The sequence below is a fragment of the Loxodonta africana genome, chromosome 3 (assembly GCF_030014295.1).
Source record: "Loxodonta africana isolate mLoxAfr1 chromosome 3, mLoxAfr1.hap2, whole genome shotgun sequence".
Taxonomy (NCBI): Eukaryota; Metazoa; Chordata; class Mammalia; order Proboscidea; family Elephantidae; genus Loxodonta; species Loxodonta africana.
Window position 1 is genome coordinate 59,773,709 of NC_087344.1, and position 22,628 is coordinate 59,796,336.

The 22,628-nt window shown below is 46.4% G+C and overlaps 1 protein-coding gene across 1 annotated transcript in view; it reads left to right on the forward strand.

Annotated features, from left to right (window-relative positions):
* Positions 1-4,121: 4,121 nt before the first annotated feature.
* NCMAP (non-compact myelin associated protein) overlaps positions 4,122-22,628 on the forward strand; it is a 48,315-nt gene continuing 29,808 nt past the window's right edge. The window contains exon 1 of the mRNA XM_003415244.3: positions 4,122-4,193. The gene's annotated coding sequence lies outside the window, so the exon portion shown is untranslated. The remainder of the gene's footprint in view (positions 4,194-22,628) is intronic.

Consider the following 22,628-nt stretch of genomic DNA (forward strand, 5'->3'; position numbering starts at 1 on the left):
GGCTCAGCGTGTGAACTTGATTCTTCATCAACCAGATCATCACATGGCTTTCTATGAACATTCCTCCCCCATCAGCAACCCGTCTGCGGTCCTTCCAGACGGTGTCCCAAATCTGACCCCTTCTCTTTGTTTCTACTGCTACCTCCCTATTCCACCCTGCCCTCCTGATTGGCCTCCCTTGATCTTCTTCACAGACAGCCAGAGTGATCTGTTAACAATGCAAGTCAGACCAGTTCATTCACTGCTTGTCTTAAGACCTTCTGTTGGCTTTCCATGGTTGTTGGAGTACCATGCAAACTCCTTACTCTGGCCTACAAGACTTCATGCAATCTGAGCTCCACCTACCTCTGACCTCATCCTGTCCTCTCTTCCCTTGCCCCCTACCCCAGCCACACTGGCCTTGTGGTCTTTGCACAAACCCTTCCCTCTGACTGGAATGCTCCCTACTTCCTGCCCTCCCACACCTGCCTATTTCCTCCTTTAGATCTTAGCTACTCATCTCCTCCTGTCAGACGGGTGTCTCCCCCTGGCAGATGGGTCCTAGCCCACCCCTTCCTTTCTAAAGGAACCCCTGCGCTCCCATTGATAATGATCAATGACAGCACTTGATTATTTCCTTCAAAGAACTTCCCAGAAATTTTTTCTTTTGTGTTACCATCTGTGCTTGGGCATCAGCTCTCTTACCACCTCTACTGTAAGGTAAGGGGCTGCAGGGCAGGGACCACATCTGTCTTGGCCGCTGTTGTTTCTTCCCCTGGCTTGGAGTGAGCATTTTTTCATATCTGATAAATGAATAAACTGACAGATGAAGATCACCCTGAGTGTTTTTGTGCTTCTGCCTAACTGAGCTTGGCTCATGTGTTTGACCCTGATGCACTCTTTATAAAAGACAGTGAGACAAAAAGTCCCTAGGTGGTACAAACAGTTAACGTGCTTGGCTGTTAACCAAAAGGTTGGAGGTTCAAGTCCATTCAGAGGTGACTTGAAAGAAAGATCTAGAGATCTACTTCTAAAAAAACAGCCATTAAAAACCCTATAGAGAACAATTGTCTCCTTTGCCATGAGACCAGAAGAACTGGATGGTACCTGGTTACCATTATTGAACATTTTGATCAAAGATTCTATAGAAGAATCTTGATCAAGGGGGGGGAGATTACAGGACAGAAAGTAAAATTCTCATGGAATCCAGACTTTCTAGAGCCATTGAGGCTGAATGAACCTGCAGAAACTATTGCCCTGAGATAATCTTTAAACCTTAAGCCAAAAAAATTCCCTCAAATCTTCTTTAAGCAACAGCTTAGCTCAATTAGTAAAGGATGTCTGTCTTGAGCATTGTGCTCTTTTAAAGAACTATCTATATGGGATCAGATTGAAAAAGACAACTTGAAAGATTAGATAGGAAACTTAGGGACCAGTGAGTTTATGTTAACAGGGGAGGGACAATTTGGAAAAGGCGGATGAGGATGGTTGCACAACCAGAAGAATGTAATCAGTATCATTGAATTGTATGTATATAAATAATTGAGTTGGTGTATGTTCAAAAACAAAAAATAATAAAAGAAAAATAGCTACAAAAAAAAAATGCTATGGAGCACAGTTCTACTCTGACACATGTGGGGTCACCATGAATCAGAATTGACTCAACAGCAACTGGGGAGTAAGAAGAAGAGTTCTGTTTCCAAATACCTCATGACAGGTGTGCTCAAACTCATTCTGACAAGGTAGGCATCCTATGGCTTGGTCAGCCTGAGTTAAGGGAGAATGCAGAAGGTGGAGTAGATTCATGGATGACAGAGACTAAAGACCACCAACTTGCACAGAAGGAGGCTGTTATAGATTGAATTGTGTCCCCCCAAAATGTGTGTCAACTTGACTAGGTCATGATTCCCAGTATTGTGTGGTTGTCCTCCATTTGTGATCTCATGTAATTTTCCTATGTGTTGTAAATTCTAATCTCTATCTGTGGTTAGTGAGGAAAGATTAGGTTATGTTAAAGAGGATTAGAGTGGGATGTAACACCTTTACTCAGGTCACAGCCCTGATTTGATGTAAGGGGAGTTTCCCTGGGGTGTGGCCTGCATCACCTTTCATCCTACGAGAGCTAAAGGGAGACAGAAGTGAACAGAGAGAGCAAGAAGAGCCAGGAGCAGAGTGTGTCCTTTGGACCTGGGGTCTCTGTGCTGAGAAGTTCCTAGACCAGGGGAAGAAAGATGACAAGGACCTTCCCCCAGAACCAACAGAGAGAAAAAGGCTTCCTCTGGAGCCGGTGCCCTGAATTGAGACTTCTAGCCTTCCAGACTGTGAGAGAATAAATCTCTCGTTGTTAAAGCCATCCACTCTTGGTATTTCTGTTACAGCAGCACTATATAACTAAGACAGGGACCTAGCCAGGGATGCCAAATTCCCCTTTGTGTCATCATGTCCCAGTCAGGTATGAAATGAACTGCCTGGCAGCCATCTTTCCCCTCTTCTGCCCCTAGTACTGAGCATAATAATTCTTCAATTTATCAAGCACTTTACAAGCATTATCTAGTTTTCAATCTTCACCAAAACCACACCAAAGTAAGCATATTATCTTCATTTTACAGAGGAAGAAATTGAGGCTTAGAAAGATGAAAGGAAACTGCTCCCGTCTTGAAATTAGTAGGCAATGAAATTAGGATTTGAATCCCGGACCAACTGACTGGAGAGCCAGACCAGTCTCCCTGGGCTCCTTCAACCCTTCCCTAGGGCCCCTCTTTTGTAAACAGGTCTGCCTCCCCCACTGCAGGGAAGCTTTTTGAAGCCAAGGGTTGGTTCACTGTCTCACTGTCTTTGGTGAAAGAATGAAACAATTATACGTCTCAATCAATATTTGTTCATAAACACACACATTGGAGTTTTCTATGACGACACGGTGTACTGTTTTACATTCTCAGTCAGCTCCAGAGGACGTTATCAGGGCTTTCAAAGCATCTCACAGCCACCCAGGGGCAAAGCAATAGGCCTATTGTTGTTAGCTGCCCTGGAGTCGATTCTGACTGATGGTGACCCCATGTGTTACAGAGTAGAACTGCACCCCATAGGTTTTCTTGGCTGTTATCTTTACAGAAGCAGCTTGCCAGGACTTTCTTCCACAGCACTGCAGGGGGGGTTGGAACTACCAACCTTTAGGTTAGCAGTTGGTCATGAACCGCTTGTGCCACCCAGGCTCCCTCTAATAGGCCCATTAAAAAAAAACCAAACCCAGTGCCATCAAGTCGATGCTAACTCACAGCAACCCTATAGGACAGGGTAGAACTGCCACATAGAGTTTCCGAGGACCGCCTGGTGGATTTGAACTGCCGACCTCTTGGTTAGCAGCCATAGCACTTAACTACTATGCCACCAGGGTTTCCAATAGGCCCATGGCCAACCATTTTCTGAAAATAATTTGAAAACAGAACAAGGAAACTAGAGTCTATTCCTGGTTCCGTCAGTACCTACTGGGTGATTTTGGGCCCCTCACCTCTATTTCCTGGACCTCAGTTTTCTCATTTATAAAAAGAGAGAGGTGTTGGGATTCTCCTCCCTAAAATCGCTCTCCTCTTTCAATCTATAAATATTTATTGAGGGCCCACTGTGCCAGGCACTGCTCTAGGCTCCAGGGATATAGTGACAAATCAGACAGACAGTTCTATGGAGGAGACAGCCTTTGATTCTAGATGGGTGGAATTTTTGACACCAGCCATTTTCGAGATTTCAGCAAACCGCTGTCTTCTGGTCTAACCTGCTGTGATTGTCTAAACCCAAACCAGCTCCAAACCCTTCAATCGGATCAGCTAATCCCACTTTCAAGACGTCTAGATAAAGGAGGGGAATCTTGAAGATGTGGTCTGGTAGACTGGGCGCCAGAGGGTGCCAGGTCCGGAACCCCCAGAAGGACCTAGGCCCGGGAGAAGCTCGGGGACACCAGGGGGAAGCGCCACCACTCGGGGCCCGGACGCTGGCGCCCCCTAGGAGGGCCCCCTCCAAACCCAGGACGAAGGGGCGAGCTCGGCCCCTCCCCGGATCACCTGCACGGGGCGGGGCCGGGGGCGGGGTCCTCGGCGGGGACAGCCCGGGCGGTGGCTGTGGCTGCGGGGTAGAGCGTCCCGGGGTGCGGCAGGCGCCAGCCGAGGCCGAGCGGAGAGGCAGCCCGGCCAGGCGGCGGCGGGCAGGGCTCGTCCGAGGAGGTAAGAGGCACCGGGTCGTCCGGGTCTCCTGGCCGCGAGGGTGGCCTGGCACAGCGGGGCAGCTCACCGTCCACCTGCCGGCCGCGCAGGGCGAAGGAGAGGAGGTGGGGGACGAAGGGTCCCAGTGCCGCCCCATCTTTGTTGGAGGAAGTGCCCGGTGCCTGCGCGCGAGGACGGTGGTCAGGGATGGTGGCAGGGAGGTGTGTCATCTCCAATGGCGTTTGAGCTGCGCGAAGGAGGCCGGAGTGCAAACCAAGCTCAGCTGAGCGCGGAGAAGCGCCACTAGAAACCGCCCTTTTGTGAGGCTGATATTTCAGGCATCCAGACAACAGCTCATTTCCCTGTCGCACCCCCCATCCAAGCCTCCGGCACAGGGTCCCACATTCCTCGGAATAAAAGGGAGTTTTGACCTAGCCGGCCCGAGGTAGAAAGGACTTGGTCCACTCGGGACCGGTTTGCCTCATCTGTAAAATGGGCGGCTTGGTGGGTCGGCCCTGTGCAGAGGCCACGCCTGGAAGGAAGTCTGCGATTCGATGAGATGAAACCCCACACCAGAGGAGGGAACCCAGGAGGTGGGTTCTAGTTCATATCAGTAAATTCAATAGACACATTCGGAGCTGCTCCAGAGTTGCTCACTGGGCTAGCTTCTTCAGAGCCAAGATGCAAGACCGGGTGACAGGGTAGGGGGAGGAGGTGTGTCTGTCAAATACAACGGCTGGCTCAGAGGTAGGAGCAAGCTCCCAGTCTGTGGAGAAGGATCCCAGAGGCCTCCTTGGAGGAGATGGGATTTGAGTGGGGCTGGGAAAGAAACATGGTGATTGAGAGTCCTTGCTTTGGAATCAGCCACCTGGGGTTTGGAATCCCTGCCTTGCCCCTTACTTAACCAGGGCTGTCTAACCTAGCCATGGGCACACTTCCTCTCTCACAGTTAGATTTGATGCGTGCCTTAAGTGAAGCAATACCTCAGGTGGACGAAGTCAGATGATGCATATAAAGTGCTTAGTAGAGTCTGTATACGGTGGGCATTCAATAAATATAGGCCATTACTGTCCTCTAAGTGCTACAGCTGCTAACCAAAGGGTTGGCAGTTCGTATCTGCCAGGTGCTCCTTGGAAACTCTATGGGGCAGTTCTACTCTGTCCTATAGGGTTGCTATGAATCGACTCGATGGCACTGGGTTTGGTTTTATTATTATTATTATTATTATTACTGTCCTCTAGACTCTCCTTGAGGGCAAGGACTATGTCTATTTGGTTCGCCATTGTCTCCCTGTACCAGCATGGTGCCTGGCATGTAGTAGGTCTCAATACATATTTGTTGAATGAAGGAGTGAAGGAATGAATGAATTAGTATGTAGTACAATGCTTGGCACAGGGCAGACAGTCAACAAACAGCAGTGAGTTTAGAGATGGCTAGGTTCTAATAGGGGAGTCCCTGGGTGTTAGAAATACTTAAGCACTCAACTACTAACCAACATTTGGAACCCACCCAGAGACACCTTGGAAGAAAGGCCTGCCAATCTGCTCCAGAAAGGTCAGAGCCTCAAAAACTCTATGGGGTACAGTTCTACTCTGCAACACATGGGGCTGCCCTGAGTTAGAATTGACTAGATGGCAACTGATTTGTTGTTGTTGTTGGTTGATGCAAACAGTTAATGCATTAGGCTGCTCCCCAAAAGGTTAGGAGTTCAAATCCACCCAGAACCCAGCGGTACCTCAGAAGAAGGGCCAGTTGATCTACTTCCATTGAAAACCCTGTGGAACACAGTTCTACTCTTATACACATGGGTCACCATGAGTTGTAATCGGCTCAATGGCAGCTGGTACTGGGAGTTCTAACAGATGGATACTGATATAGGAGGTGACAGTCTAGGTGGATGAAACAGTATAAACATAAACCCAGAGTAACAAATATAGCCTCTTCCCTTTTGGGGGAACAGATAAAGTGATGGGCACAGCCAGGGCATAGGGCTGGGGTAAGGAGCGTAAGATCCTGGAATTCTAAATCCCAGCAGCCACATGGGAGTAGATGAAGGACCAGAACTCTAGGTAGGTCAGATACCTTTGTGATGTCCTCTAAATGGCCACCCCAAAGATTTATAGAAGTAAGGGGAGGGGAGGGGAGGGGAGGAGAGGGCAGAGAAACCAAGAGATAGCAAAAGACCATCGGTACTTGATGGGAGGGGAAGATGAACAGGGAAGGGGGCTCCAGTGACCGCTTCATGGGGATGGGGCAGTCTTCACCTTGTTCTGCCTGGCGTCTGGGCTGGCTGGTGGTGAGGTGAGCTGAGGGAGGCAGTGTGGTGCTAAGCCAGCAAACCACTGGGTGTATGGCGAGTGAGGCACACTGTGAGCTGGGCTTCAGGAATGTGCTGGTTTTTTTTTGTGAACCTGGTGTGGTTGTTTCATATCAATAGCCAGGGGTGGATTACTCGGGAAGCAAGGTAGGCACAGGCTTGCTTACTTGTGCTTACTTACTAATCTGTAGTGCACAATTTCACCTGTTTTTCACTACACCTTTGTGAAATTGTGCACTACAGATTAGTAAGTAAACACAATTAAGCCTGTGTGTACCTTGCTTACTGGTTAATTTGCCCGTTAATAGCTTTTCCCCTTGGCCAGTTCCTGTGCCACGTATCACCACTATGGACGGTGGCCACTCCTGCCTCTCCTGGGCTGGAGCTGTGTCCTTGAGGTAGAGCCACTCTAAGTAAAGTTAGGGGCTCTAAGCTTCTCAGCTTCTGAGCACTCAACCCTGTTGGGTTTCTGTCCCTCTGGGGTGGCCAGGAGTATGGTAGAAGCAAAGGCCTGAAGTGGAGGGGGGAGATTCAGGGGAACAGGGGCGGGGAGGCACTACACCCCCAAAGAAGCCAAGTTCTAAGCCACTCCTTGGTAGCAATTTCCATAATAATCACAATGATGTGTTTACTATCTGTGTTTGCCACTAGATTGTAAACTCTGTAAGAACAAGGAGCATACCTGCCTGGTTCCTCACTGTATCCCCACCTAGCACAGCGTCCAGCACATAGTAGGTACTCAGTGAATATTTTCAGACTGGATGAACCCTGGTTGAGAATGGAAGTCTTGGCTTTGAGAAAGGAGCGCTTTGGTGCTCTTTGGAGAGCATCTCCTGACAAATCTGACCTAAGCACCATAAACTGCTTCTTTCATTGTCCAACTCCCACCCGGCCCCAGCTTGAGGGGTTGCATCCCCCTCTCACGTGTCTGCACCTCTGCCCCTTCCCCCACCGCCATCAATGTCTTTTCTCAGAGAAGGATCTGCTAAACCTTCAGGAGGCCTGGGCAGTACGTCGCTGCTCTCTGTGGCCTTGACAAATCAGCCTCCCAGACATGCCTGTGGCTCCCCATCCCACTGTTCCTGGGACATAGTTGCTACAGTGTAGCACGGTGTCATAGAGCATTAGAGCCTTGTCACTGTTAGATGCCATTCAGTCAGCTCCAACTCATGGCAACCTGATGTATAACAGTGAATCGTTGTCTGGTCCCGCACCCTCTTCATAATTGTCAGTACGTTTGAGTCCATTGTTGCAGCCGTTAGAGCTAGGGTGACACTTAAAGGCAGTAGAGACCACCCCTCATTTTACAGGTGAGAAAACGGGAATCTAGAAAGGATAAAACATACTCAGGATCGTGCAGCTAGGGGAGATCCCAAGTCTCCTAATTCCAAATGCTTTTGTCACTCCAGCAGGCTGTGACATTCTTCGGGAATTGTTGACACAACAACGTGTCTCTTTATTTTTCAATCTTCCAGTAAAATGGAATGGAAAGTAAAAGAAAGGAAGAAAGGTAAAGAGTGGATTGTAAGTTGCCCAAAAAACCCTTTTAATTTTTAAAAACCTCACTTGAGATGAAAATGAAGATCCACAATTACAAATGTTCACTTTATATACATCTTAAGACGCATGTTTATTGCTGAAGGAAGAGATTCCAAATAGGAGCAGCTCTAACTTGGGCTGAACCATGGCTGGCCAAAGCACCCCTGTTAAGATGCATGCTTCTTTGCACGCTACTGTATGAGGCCTCTGAAGTCAGCCTAGGAGCAGCAGTGTATTTATTTCTCCTGGACAGCCTCCAAGCCCTGGGCATACCTCCCCCTACCGTTTTCCCTGTTTCCATGCTTCGGCCTTCTGATCCAGTCCTTTGCATCTTCCAAAAACCAAACCAAACCCGCTGCCGTCAAGTCGATTCCGACTCATAGCGACTCTGTAGGACAGAGTAGAACTGCCCCGTAGGGTTTCCAGGGCTGTAATCTTTATGGGGTAAACCCTGGTGGTGTAGTGGTTAAGTGCTACGGCTGCTAACCAAAGGGTAGGCAGTTCGAATCCACCAGTCGCTCCTTGGAAACTCTATGGGGCAGTTCTACTCTGTCCTATAGGGTCGCTATGAGTCAGAATCGACTCGATGGCACTGGGTTTAATCTTTATGGAAGCAGACTGCCACGTATTTCTCCCACAGAGTGGCTGGTGGGTTTGAACTGCTGGCCTTTCGGCTAGCAGCCAAGTGCTTCAACCACTGCACTACCAGGGCTGCTTCCTTTGTATCTAGGAATCCCACTCTTTCTTTGGAATCTGGCATAACGGACTCCTTATTCGCACTGAAATGAAATGCTGATCAGAACTATAGATCCTAGGTAGGCGGGAGGAGGCAGGAAGAGAGGAAGGTGACTGAGCCAAAGGAAGAGCTGGATTCCTGAGCAGGGCTGGGTGTAGGTAAAGCTGAGGGAGGGGGGCCAGAGTGGAGCTGGAATCGCTGTGTGGTTTGAACCTCCCAGGGGTGGCGGTTGCAGTTTGGCCCAAGGAAGGAAAAGAGGGTGTGCCAATCTGTGAGACAGAGGGGCCTGTTCTCCTGCCAGCCTCCAGGCCTGCCCTGCGGGGCCTCCTGCCTGGACCGCACACACCTGTGCTGTGGGGCCCTCAGTGGGGCTGCCAGATCCTCTAGCACCTACTGAGGGCCTCAAAGAGGCGGGGGGTGGGGAGGGGGGTGCGAGGGGAAAGCTCTCAGGGGTCAGTGCAGACCGAAGAGGACCAGCATGCATTGCTGCAGGGCTTGCAGTGGGCAGAAGTACCAGCAGCAAGGATGGGAGAAAAGCAGGCACTAAAGCCTCATACCTTGGCTTTCCAGCCATAGGATCTTGTTCAAGCCATGCCACCTCTCTGAGCCTCCGTTTCCTAATTTGTTAAATACTCATGCCATCGAGTTGATTCCAACTCATAACGACCCTGTAGGACAGAGTAGAACTGCCTTTTAGGAATTAAAAAAAAAAAAGAAAAAACAAGCAAACAGCGAGAATGACTACAATAAAAACAAACGACCCTTTGCCGTCAAGTCGATTCCCATTCACAGCGATCCTATAGGACAGTAGAACTGCCCCATCGGGTTTCCAAGGCTGTAAATCTTTATGGAAGCAGACTGCCGTATCTTTCCCCCGCAGAGCAGCTGGCGGGTTCGAACTGCTGACCTTTCTATTAGCAGCCAAGTGCTTAACCACTGTGCCACCAGGGTTCCCTGGAGAATGACCTTTAAGTGGTTTTAATAGTTCTCTCTGGAAAATGGAACTTGGTTTATTTGTTTGTTTTTTCCCCATCTTGCTGCTTTTTGACCACAACTTTCTAAGAGCCAAGCCCACTCAATCCTCCTCTCTCTGAAATTCTGGACACCCCACCTCAGCCTTCTCTAGTCACCGACCTTAACGGTAACTGGTTTGCCCAGAGGACGGAAGGGAATTCATTTATCTGTTAGATGCAGCTTCAAGTTCCTACCCAATTCCCAGAAACAATATCATTGACAATAGTAATAATAACAATAATTGACATTTTTGAGAGCTTCCAATGTGTCAGGCATTGTGCTAATCTTGGCATGCATTATCTCATGTAAGTCTCAGTAGCCCTATGGGTAGGTAGTATTATCACCTCCATTTTGGAGATGAAGAAACTGATGCTGAGACTAGGTCAGCTGACCAAGTGCAGTGCTGAGATTTGGACCCAAGATCATTAGTTTGTTTTTAGAGCATAACACCCAGGAGGGCAAGGACTGAGGGCTATTTCCCACTGTCTCTCCATCACCTGTCACGATTCCTGCTACATCAAGCTTTCAGCAAATGTCTATGGAATGAATGAATGAACTCTTGATTGACCCCAGAGCCTAAACTCTTAACCTCTCCACTGTCCTGCTGTTTAAAGAAGCTTCTCGCCCTGTGTGGCGCCCCTGCTCCCTGTCTTGGGACAATCACTCCCACCCCTTTAGTGCAGAATGGGCAGCTACAGCCCAGCGGTAATATGGGGCCACTCACCGTGCTGCTGGAGTGAGGAACTGATGAAAACAGTCAAGGGCTCAAGCATTCACTCCTCCATCTATCTCCTCTAATGCCACGCTCCAACCCCAATTGGTGAAATCCCAAGACAGGTCTACCTTTGGTCAGGGCTGCTTCTCCCAGAGAGTATAAATGTGAAGCCTGGCAGTCAGAGCTGCCAGAGTGCCGGCCAGAAGGGGTTGCCAAGGGTGCTGTGTGGCTCTGCCCTGGTACACATCCTCTCTCCTCTCCTTATGCCTTTGGCCCTTCCCCAGGGCTGATTATGAGACAGATACCTGGTACCCCCAAGGGAATTTGAACTTAACAGCCAAAATAATGAGACATTTGAGTAGTACAACTACTGCAAAAGAAAGACGACAAATCAAGCCACAAACAACATCTGAAGCAGAATTATTGGAGCAGATGGACCAAGATTTTAAAGCAAGGCATGATAATTACACTTAGGAAATAAAGGAAGACATTTATAAAGTAATGCAAGAACAAGAAATCATAGGAGAGAACCAAGTCAAAATATTAGCAATGAAAAATATAATACTTAAGATAAAGGACATGATAAAAAAAAAAACCCAACAGATGGCATAAATATCAGAGTGTGCACAGCTGAAGAACGGACTGGTGAATAGGAGGATCAGACTGAGAGCTATCTAATAAGGCAACAGGAAAAGATTTTTAAAAACTATTTGCCACTGAGTCCTTTCTGACTCCTAGTGACCCCACGTGTGTCCTAGTAGAACTGTGCTCCATGGGGTTTTCAGGGGCTGTTTTTTTTCAGAAGTGGATCACCAGGCCTTTCTTCTGAGGCAGTTCTGAGTGGACTAGAACCTCCAACCTTTTCACTGAGTGGTAACTGTTTGCACCACCCAGAGACTCCAGGAAAAGATAGAGATAACAAAAATAAAAAGCTAAGAGATATGGACAGTAGAAGTAGGGGTCTCAAAATGAAAGAAAATAAAAATAGAGAAGAGGAAATGACTGAAGGAATAATGGAAATTAAATATTCCGGAATTAAAGAAAAATGAATGAACTCAGATTGAAAGGACTCACTGTAACCAACAGTACAAATAAGGAAAATCCACACGTAGACATCGTGGTGAAATTAAGAATATCAAAGGTAAAGAGGAAGAGCAGAGAGAAACAACAGATCACTTACAAAGGGGCAAGAATCAGAGTGACAGTATATTTTTCACTAACAACACTTTACAGGAAGTCACAGAAGTAATATTATCAGGAACTGAAAGAAAAGAACTTCCAATCCAGAATTTTAAAGCCAGCCAAATTGTCATTCAAACATGAGGTCATAAGAAAAATATTCTTGAGCAAATAAAGCCTCAGAAGGTGGAAGGCACAAAGACCCACATTGAAAATACTCTTGGAGGAAGTCCTTAAATAATAAAAGAAACAAATTCAGGAGATGCTGGGAGAGTTACGGGAAGCCAGGGTGTATAAGTCAGAGTTTGGGGCAAGAAATAGAAGCAGAACTTGGCATTTTAGGTAGGAGATTTTGTACACCTAATTCTCCTAAAATAATGGAAAGGCCGGAAGCTTCCAAAACACTGTAGAACTGGGCAGACTGAGGAGTTACCTCATCTGCCATAATCAGCAAAGTGAGAGACTCACAAGACTGCCCTCTCCAGCACCACTACCAGTTAGTTCCCTTGAGGCGATTCTGACTCATGGTGACCCCATATGTGTCAGAGTAGAACTGCGTCCCATAGGGTTTTCAGTGGCTGTGATCCTTCGGAAGTAGATTTTCAGGCCTTTGTTTTGAGGTGCCTCTGGGTGGATTCGAACCACCAACCTTTATGTTAGTAGCTGAGTGCCTAACTGCACCATCCAGGGACTCCTAAAGTTGCCCCAGAACTGCTGAATTCAAGGACACAGGCACAACTCTGTGACTCAGGGATCCAAAAGCTGATATGCCATAACTGCTGGATGCCGGAACTCAGTGTGGCTACCAGTGTCACCGCAACACTTGCCAATCTTCCTTTCAGCAAAGAGAGAGTAAGCCTTGGGCTCAGACACCGTGGGCCTGTTTGTTGCTCAGGGTTGTCAAGTCGGTTCCCACTCACAGTAATCCTATGCACGGCAGAACGAAACACTGCCCAGTCCTGCACCATCCTCACCATTGTTGTTATGTTTGAGCCCATTGTTGCAGCCACTGTGTCAGTCCAGCTCATTGAGGGTCTTCTTTTTCTTTGACCCTTTACTTTACCAAGCATGATGTCCTTCTCCAGGGACTGGCTTCTCCTGATAACATGTCCAAAGTATGTGAGACGAAGTATCTCCATCGTTGCTTCTGAGGAGCATTCTGGCTGTACTTTTCCAAGATAGATTTGTTCGTTCTTCTGTCTGACCATGGTATATTCAGTATTCTTCGCCAGCACTGTAATTCAAAGGCGTCAATTCTTCTTTGGTCTTCCTTATTCATTGTCCAGCTTTCCCATGCATATGAGGTGATAGAAAAGACAATGGCTTGGGTCAGGTACACCTTAGTCCTCAAAGTGACATCTTTGCTTTTTAACACTTTAAAGAGGTCTTTTGCAGCAAATTTGCAATGCAATCTGTCTTTTGATTTGATTTCTTGACTGCTGCTTCCATGGGTGTTGATTGTGGATCCAAGTAAAATGAAATCCTTGATGACTTCAATCTTTTCTTTGTTTGTCTTGATGTTGCTTATTGGTCCAGTTGCGAGGATTTTTGTTTTCTTTTATATTGAGGTGTAATTCATACTGAAGGCTGCAGTCTTTGATCTTCATCAGTAAGTGCTTCAAGTCCTCTTTACTTTCAGCAAGCAAGGTTGTGTTGTCTGCATATTGCAGGTCATTAATGAGTCTTCCTTCAATCCTGATGCCCCGTTCTTCTTCATATAGTCCAGCTTCTTGTACTAGTCTCTCAGCATACAGATTGAATAAATATGGCAAAAGGCTACAACCCTAACTCACACCTTTCCTGGCTTTAAATCATGCAGTATTCTCTAGTTCTGTTCAAATGACTGCCTCTTGGTCTATGTACAGGTTCTGCATGAGCACAATTAAGTGTTCTGGAATTCACATTCTTCAAAATGTTGTCCATAAATTGTTATGATCTACACAGTCGAATGCCTTTGCCTAGTCAATAAAACACAGGTAAACATCTGTCTGGTATTCCCTGCTTTCAGCCAGGATCCATCTGACGTCAGCAATGATAGCCTTTGTTCCATGTCCTCTTCTGAATTTGGCTTGAATCTCTGGCAGCTCCCTGTTTATGTACTGCTGCAATCATTTTTGAATCATCTTCAGCAAAATTTTAGTTGTGTGTGATATTAATGATATTGCTTGAAAATTTCTGCCTTGTTGGATCACCTTTCTTTGGAATCGGCACAAATATGGATCTCTTCTAGTCGATTGGCCAGGTAGCTGTCTTCCAAATTTCTTGGCACAGACCAGTGAGCACCTCCAGTGCTGCACATCCATTTGTTGAAACACTTCAATTGGTATTTGTCAATTCCTAGAGCCTTGTTTTTCGCCAGTGCCTTCAGCGTAGCTTGAATTTCTTTGTTCTGTACTACGGATTCTGCCTGGCTAGACATTAATGAAGTGAGTTTTATCATCTAATTTATTTCATTGTTACCTTCCATTTATGGCAAGTGCCATTGGTTTTCCATTTCAGAAGAGATAGAAAGTTTCTATTAAATATGTTTATTTATGTTTTGGAGGAAAACTAGGTCCAGGGATCTCAATACAAAATCATCATGACTGTAAAATGAATGGTGCAAACAATTATTAAAAGAGATCAGATCAGCCATAAAGAGTAATGAAGTCCTGATGTATACCACAACATGGATGAACCTTGAAAACATTAAGCTGAACAAAGGAAGTCAGTCACAAAACGATGACCACTGTATGACCGCACTTACACGGAATAAGCAAATATATAGAAACTAAAAGTAATAACGCTTACCACGGGTGGCAAAGAGGGGGAAAGGTGGGATTTGCTTAGCAGGCAGTGAGTTTATGTTAATGGCAGTAGAATAAGTTGGAAAAGAATATCAAGAATGATTGTACAACATGAAGAATGTAATCAATGTCACTGAATTATACATGTAGAAGTGGTTAAATTGGTATATGTTTTGCCTTGTATGTTTTCACCAAAAAATAAAATAAGAGGCCAGAGGTGTAAAGGTGGGGAGAGTTGGCTTGAAGGCTGATGTACTGGTTATCTATTGCTGTGTAAGAAACCACTCCAAAGCTTAGTGGCTTAAAACAACAATCTGTTATTTTCTCTTGTGGTTCTATAGGTTGACTGAGTTCTACTGGGTAGTTCTCACTTGGGGTCTCTCATGCGGTTCCATTTCCGTGTTCGCTGGGTTCAGTCATCTGAAGCCTCTATAGGGCTGGGTATCCATAAAGGACTCATTCACATGGCAGGCTGTTGATGCTGGCTGCCAGTTGGGCACTCAAGTGGGACTGTCACCTAGAGCATCTACCTGTGATCTCACCACATGCCCTGAGCGTCTCCCAGTTTGGCAGCTGGATTCCAAGAGCGAGCCTCCCAAGCGCTGTGAGAGGCAGTAAGCAGAATCTGTCAAGTAAGGACTGTGCTTGGAACGGGCAGTGTCACTTCCACCACATTCTTCTGGTCCAAGCAGTCACTGGGCCCACTCAGATTCAAGGGAGTGGAGAAAGAGCCTCTACCTCTTGATGGTCAGATTGCAGAAGAGCATGTGGGATGGGAGACAGTGTGTGACCATCTTTGGAGAGTACAGTTTGCCACAGCTGGAAGCACTGGTGAGTTTAAGAGAAGGGCCTTTGCCCATTCTGCTGGGGTTGGGAGATTGGGACAGGTGCTGGTGTATAAGACAGAAAAATTCGTAGAAGACTTTGATTGCTCTGAGGAGCGGTTGAGGGTATTGGGACGATAGAGAAACACTGCAGAAAGCTAAGGTCTTCTAATTCCTTTTCAATAGTAGCTCCCCCAGGAAGACTGATGACTTCTGTTCCTTCACACTAGCATATTCCAGCCCCATGGCTGAGTAAAACACACTGCCCCAAATCCCCCAAGCATTTATTAGGCAACTATTGTTTGCTGGGTATACAGCCAGGCACTGTGAAGGTGACTCTGTAATTCCTAAACCATGAAGCTGTCCTAGAAGTTCCAGTATTCTACATTCATGCCACAGTCTCTAGCCTCTCCTTGTATGCCTCAAACCAAAACCAGACCCACTGCCACTGAGTCAGTTCCAGCTCGTTGCACCTCTATAGGTTACACAGTAGAACTGCTCCATGGGGTTTTCTTGTCTGTAATCTTTACAAAAGCAGCTTGCCAGGCCTTTCTTCAGTGGAGCCACTGAGTGGGTTCGAACGGTCAACCTTTGGGTTAATAGCCAATCGCAAACCATTTGCACCACTCAGACTCTTCTTGCACACCTTGTGGCCTAAAAACCCTCTGCTGGGACAATTTTTCTGTTTTCTTTTTTTAACCAAAATGTAGTTGAAGTCCAAGCAGCATAGGAGCCTAGAGGAGGGTGTGACTTGTTCCTGGGGCCTGCATGGAGCTGAGAGAGGTGTTCTGAGGCCATTATGAGAGTTCAGAGAATCAGAGGCAGGAGAGTTAAGAGTGTGTTCAGAGCCAACCCATCCTCGGGGATCTACTTAAGCCCTTCCCTCCTATGCAGTCTATATGCCTATATGCATGCATGCAGTTATTTACCAGGTTCCTTCTAAATGACAGGCCCTGGGCAGGGTGCTAGCAATATGGCTATGACTAAGGCAGGTTTTGTCCCTAGAATAGAATGGAAGACAGACCCAACCACAAATAACAACACTCATGTGGTAACTGCTGAGGTGCCTAGAGATGCTGTGAAGACTCTCAGAAGAGACTGACCTACTTGAGATAGATGGGGAGGCATTTGGGCAAGTCTTGGAGGAAAAGGAAGGCAGCATTTATGAGTACCCGCAATGTACTAGGCACTCCGCTGGGTCTGGCCACAAAGAAAACCCAAACCTTTGGCCGTAGTCAATTCCAACTCATGGCGACCCCGTGTGTTTCGGAGTAGTACCGCTCTGTAGGGTTCTCATGGCTGCGACCTTTTGGAAGCAGATCACCAGGCCTTTCTTCCGAGGTGTCTCTGGGTGAGTTCGAATCACCAACTTTTGGTTAGTAGCCAAATGCTTGACCATTTGCACTACTCATGGACTCTAATATATACAGTAAGGGTCAGTAATTGGCATTTATTATTAACAATTATTATCTCATTTGGTTGTCACAATGAGGAATGAAGCAGGGATCACAACGCCCAGTTTGCAGTTGAGGAAACAAACTCAGAGAGGTTAAGTCACATGCCAGAGGTGACTCAAGTAAGTCAAAATTCAAACCAGGTTCTAACGTCAAAGCCATACTCTGCTTTACCACACTCTCAATTCATGGGGGAGACAAACCCTGTCAAGGAAAACTCAATAGCCCCAAGGAGCCAAGGCATGGAGCGTGTGGGTGCCAAGACAGGGAGAGAGAGGAGGCAGGAGTGAGGTGGATGGAGGCTGGATAGTGAAAAGCCTTGAATGCCAGGCAGGGCGAGGGGAATGGGCTTTGAAGCTGAAGCTGAGGGTTCAAGGGCTCCTCAGCCCACCCTGGAATCTCCTCTCCCAGGTCACCCTCCCATGAAAAATTGTCACCTAACTAGACGTAGGCTTGTGACACGTCCGCACATCCATGTCATTGGAAGTAGGGCTAGGCCTGGAACACAGGTCTCCTGACTCCTGGCCCAGAGCTCACTCCTCACCCAGCTTCCTCCTTGCCACAGCCTCCCTTTCAGACTGTGGTGTTTGCTCAGAACCTGAGCCCGGGGGCAGAGAGCACAGCGCAGGAATATTTATTTATGTCACCGCCGGCCCTGCCTCCTGGAGGCCCCCAAGTGGTACCTCACAGAGAAGTTCAGTTATATAACCCCTAGTTGACACGGCAGGAAGGAGAAGGAAATAAATTATCATTACTTTTTTTTTCCTTCAGTCTTGGACACATTTTGAAACTGGATAGCTTGACATTTTCCCCTCTTTTCCTTCTTCTTCCCTCACCTAACTGCCCTGGAGCCTGTGGGGGTCTTCGTGGTTCTAGACCAGTTGGTGATTTTAGTCTTGATTCTGGTGAGGCTGGGGGTTTGGGAACATCTTCCTAGAGATGGGGAGGGGAGGGAAAGGAAATACATGGAAGACCTGCTTGGCACCAAACACTCTGCCAGGGGCTTTATATTTACAATCTCTTTTCACCCAAATGGAAATCCCAAGAAGGAGGTCCTGTTATTATTTACAGATAAGGAAACGGAGGCACAGAGAGGTTAAGTAACTTTCCAAAGGCCACTCAGCAGACCCAGGTTTTGACCCCAGGTCAGTCTGACCTTGGTTTTCAAATATCTCACACTGAGATATATTTTTTCTTTAATAGTGAAAATATACACACCAAAACATCACCAACACAACAACTTTCACATTTATAATTCAATGACATTGATTATGTTTTTTATGTGGTGCCACCATTATCACTATCTTTTTCCAAAATATTCTCCCACCATTAACATAAACTCAGTGCCCTTCAAAGAAAAACTTCCCCTTTCTCCCTCCCTCCCTCTCCTGGCAACCACTGACAATCTTTATTTGCTCATTTCATATAAGTGAGATCATACAATACTTGTCCTTTTGTGACTGCATTTTGCTCAGCATGTCTTCAAGGTTCATCCATGTTGTGGCATGCATCAGAACTTCATTTCTCCCTGAGGCTCAGTAATACCCCATGAATAAGGAAGACTGAAGGAGAATTGATACCTTTGAATTATGGTATCGGCAAAGAGTATTGAATATACCATGAACTTCCAGAAGAAAGAACAAATTTGTCGTGGAAGAAGTACAGACAGAATGTTCCTTAGAAACAAGGATGGTGAGACTTCATGGCAAGTACTTTGGACATGTTATCAGAAGGACTAATCCCTGGGGAAGGACATCATGCTTTGTAAAGTAGAGGGTCAGCAAAAAAGAGGAAGACTCTCAATGAGGTGGATTGACACAGTGGCTGCAACAATGGGCTCAGACATAAAAACAATTTTGAGGATGACGCAGAATCAGGCAGTGTTTCGTTCTATTGTACATAGGGTCACTATGAGCCAAAACTGACTCAACGACACCTAACAACAAATATCCCATTGAATGTATATACTATATTTTGTTGATCTAGTCATCTGTTGATGGACATTTCAGTCTAACCATGGGAATTCTTGAGTGAGCAAGGTGGGCTAGCTCCTCCCTGTACAGAAGTTCCTCCACAGCTTGATCCCAGTCCATCCCTCACGTCTAATCTCCACTGTGGCCCTCCCTGGGTACTCAGCTTACCCAACTGGGACCCTCACTGCCCCATCCCCTCACCATATCTTAAGCTTCCCTTCCTGAATGTGCCCATTCCACTGCCCAGTCTCCACTCCACTGTTCTACCCAAGTAGAATATCACTTCTCCCTTTTCTACCTTATAAAATCCCAGTAATGTAATAATAATAGTAGTTGTTATTCTTCCCATTCATTGAGCAGAAGCGGTGGAGTGGAACGGTTAAAAGCACAGACTCTCGAGTATCCTGCCTGGATTCCACCCAGATCTGCCACTTGCTGCTGTGTGACCTCAGCTTCTTCACTTGTAAGATGGGCATGATGATACCCATCTCGTAGGGTGGTTATGGGATGAAATTAGTTCATAGTTGTAAAGTGTTTAGACAAATGCCTGGCACGTAATAAGTGCTCTTGATCATTGAGCCCTCAAAAGCTCCGAGGTTCACATCCCACCTAGATGGGTGACCTTGGGCAAGTTACTTAACCTCTCTGGCCTCGGTTTCCTCATATAAAAATTTCAATTGGGAATGTGCATTCCACTTAGGGTAGGTGAGACAATCAAATAGACTGTAAGGTACATAGCACGGGACTTGCTACTTAGGATAAACTAAGTAAATATTAGCTATTATTATATTACTGGGACTCAAACCCAGGTTTCAGTGACCCCATAGTCTGAGGATTTAATGACCACATGGTGCCCCTCAAATTCCACCCCCTCCAGGAAGTCTATCCCCTCCCCCTCACCCCGGTCTCAGCACCCTCTCTCTCTCTCTGAGCTGCTCCAGCACTTATGGCCTGTCTTGGGTTTTAGTGAGACACAGGTGCGTCCCTGTGACAGCCACCGGGGTGCCAGACGATCCGTGCTGACTTGTGCTCAGAGCTGCAGTCCAGCCAGTGACTATTGAACACCTAATGCTCCTTCACTCAGACATTTATTTCATTTGACAAGTATTTGTTTACATCTACAATGTGCCAAGTGTGGTAGACACTGGGGAGTCAAAAGGTGAGCAAAAACAGACACGTTATCATGTGACTCAGCAATCCCACTCCTAGGTGTACACACAAAAGCTTTAAAAACAGATGTTCAAACAAAAGGTTGGACACGAATTTTTATTGCAGCATTATTCACAATAGCCAAAAGGTGGAAACAACCCAAGTGTCCATCAACAAAGGAATGGATAAACATAATGTGGCATATCCATATAATGAAATATTATTCAGCCATAAAAAAGAATGGAGGTTTAATACATGCTGTGACATAAAAGAACCTCAAAAACCTTAAGCTAAGTGAGGAAACCAGACACATAGTGTATGATTCCATTTCTATGAAATGGCCCAAGTAGGCAAATCCATAGAGACAGAAAGGAGATCAGTGGCTGTCAGGAATTGAGGGGAATGGAGAATGGGGTCTCCATCTGAGGTGATGAAGAAGTTCTAGAACTAGATAGTGGTGATGGTTGCCAACATTGTGAATGTACTTCATGCCATTGAACTGGACACTTTTAAAATGATTAAAAGGGTAAATTTTGTGTACCTGCATTTTACCACAATTAAAAAAGTAACAAACTTAACATAGTCCCTGTTACTCATTGAGCTTAGAGTCATCGAATGGAAGGCCCTAGCTACAACCAGTGGTGAGAGGAGGACATGGCACTGTGAGAGTGCATAGCACAGAAGCATCAGTAGGTGAGGAAAGATTGCTTCAGCACATGCAAAGGCCCTGTGGCAGGAGGGGTTTGGGGGAAGGAGGGACGGACAGGGCCAGTGAGGCTCCAGTGAGAACTCTGGGGGCTCAGGTGGGGAGGAGGCTGGAGGGGTCTGCGAGATCCAAACCCTGAGGGGCCTTGTCAACCATCGTTAAGTTGTAGTTTGAAGCAGACCTGAGTTTTTTCAATATCGCTGTGGCTGCATCGCTCAGAAGGGATTTCAGGGGCGTAGAGCAGAGGCAGGCTGGGCCTGCTGGGAAGCTATGGCAGCTTCCAGGTGCAAGACATAGAAGAAGGGACCCAGAGTGAGTAGGGATAATGAAGGTGTTAAGTAATAAGTTTGTGAGAAATGAAGATTAACCTGAAAGGGCTTAGCGATGTAGGTGACAGATGTAGGTGGCAGGCAGGGAGATGTCAGGGATGACTTTAGGTTTCTGTTTCAGAAGTCGCATGAGTGGTGGTACTATTCCTGTGATCGGGAACATTGGAAGAGACCAGATTCTGTGAAGTGCTGGGGCAGTGACAATGACCAGAACACAGCCTGAGCCTCAACGAGCTGACAGTCTAGCTGGGAAAAGTAGACATGTAACGATAATGATGGTGAAAACCATAGCTAGTTGAATAATTTGACACAGACACTGAGCATTTTACATGTATGATATCATTTAATCCTCACAGCACCCAGACTAGGCAGTACATTTTAAATCCCCCCCACACCCCCTTTTTTTAAATGAGAAAATGGCTGATTAAGGAGGTTAAGCAACTTGACCAAGATCACAAGGCTACAAAATGAAGAGTCAGGATTTGAACCCGTGGCAGCCCAGCTCCAGAGCCTCTGTCAGAGCAAACAAGGGCCCTATACTGCCGATTGTCATCACCTTCACTTTCTAATGGCTGCTAGGTGCCAACCACCGTGCCAGGCACTGGGATGACCGCTGTGAACAAGAAAGACAAGCGCCCTGCTCTCACAGGGCTTAGGGTCTTAGAAGACAGACGGGCCACAAGCAAGGTCATCTCAGGTGGTGGTTGTGTTGGGAAGGAACTTTGAGAGAGTAAGAAGAGAATCCCTGGGGCAGGGGAAGAGAAAGCCTTAGGCAGAGTAGTGACATTTAAACTGACACAATATTAGAATTGTATACATACATAGTTGGTAGTTAAGTGGTGGAAATGAACAACCCCAGCTGGGAGAGAGGGATGAACAAGCTTCATGAGGTGGGATTCTTTGTCATTGTTGTTTTAATGAAACCTTTGATAAAAGTTTCTGAAGTGTCGGAAGGTTTAGATTTTGAAGTATGAACAGTTCACCAGACAGTCAGGGTTGGGAATTTATTCTAGGGAGAATAACTAGTGTGAGCAGAGGCCAGTAACACATGGGATGTGTGTGTGTTCACTGGTATCTCTGAAACACAGTTCCTAAGCTCCCTGTGGGCTCAAGTGCCAGGCCTGCATCGTTTCCATCTCATCTCCAGTGTTGAGCGTTGTCTCTAGGACATAGTATGTGATTAATAAATATTTCCTGAATGAATGAGTGCGTGAACAAATAAACAAATGAATGAGTCAGTATAGATAGGAGGGAAACCCTGGTGGCATAGTGGTTGAGTGCTACGGCTGCTAGCCAAAGCGTCGGCAGTTCGAATCCGCCAGGCGCTCCTTGGAAACTCTATGGGGTAGTTCTACTCTGTCCTATAGGGTTGCTATGAGTTGGAATCGACTTGATGGCACTGGGTTTGGTTTTTTGGTATTGATAGGAGAGCTGGCAAGGAGAGAAGGACAGGGTGAAAATCAGCATTGGCCGATATAATGCAAGCCATGTATATATATCATTTTAAATTGTCTAGTAGCCACATTAAAAAAGTGAAAAACAGGCAGGTGAAATAAATTTGAATAATATATTTTATTTAACCCAATATACTCCAAATACTATCATTTCAACATGTAATCTTGTTTTTTTTTTTTTTTTCACTAAGTCTTTGAAATCAGTATGTGTTTTACACTCACAACACATCTCAGTTCAGACAAGCTGCTTTTCAAGGGCTGATAGCCACGTGTGGCCAGTG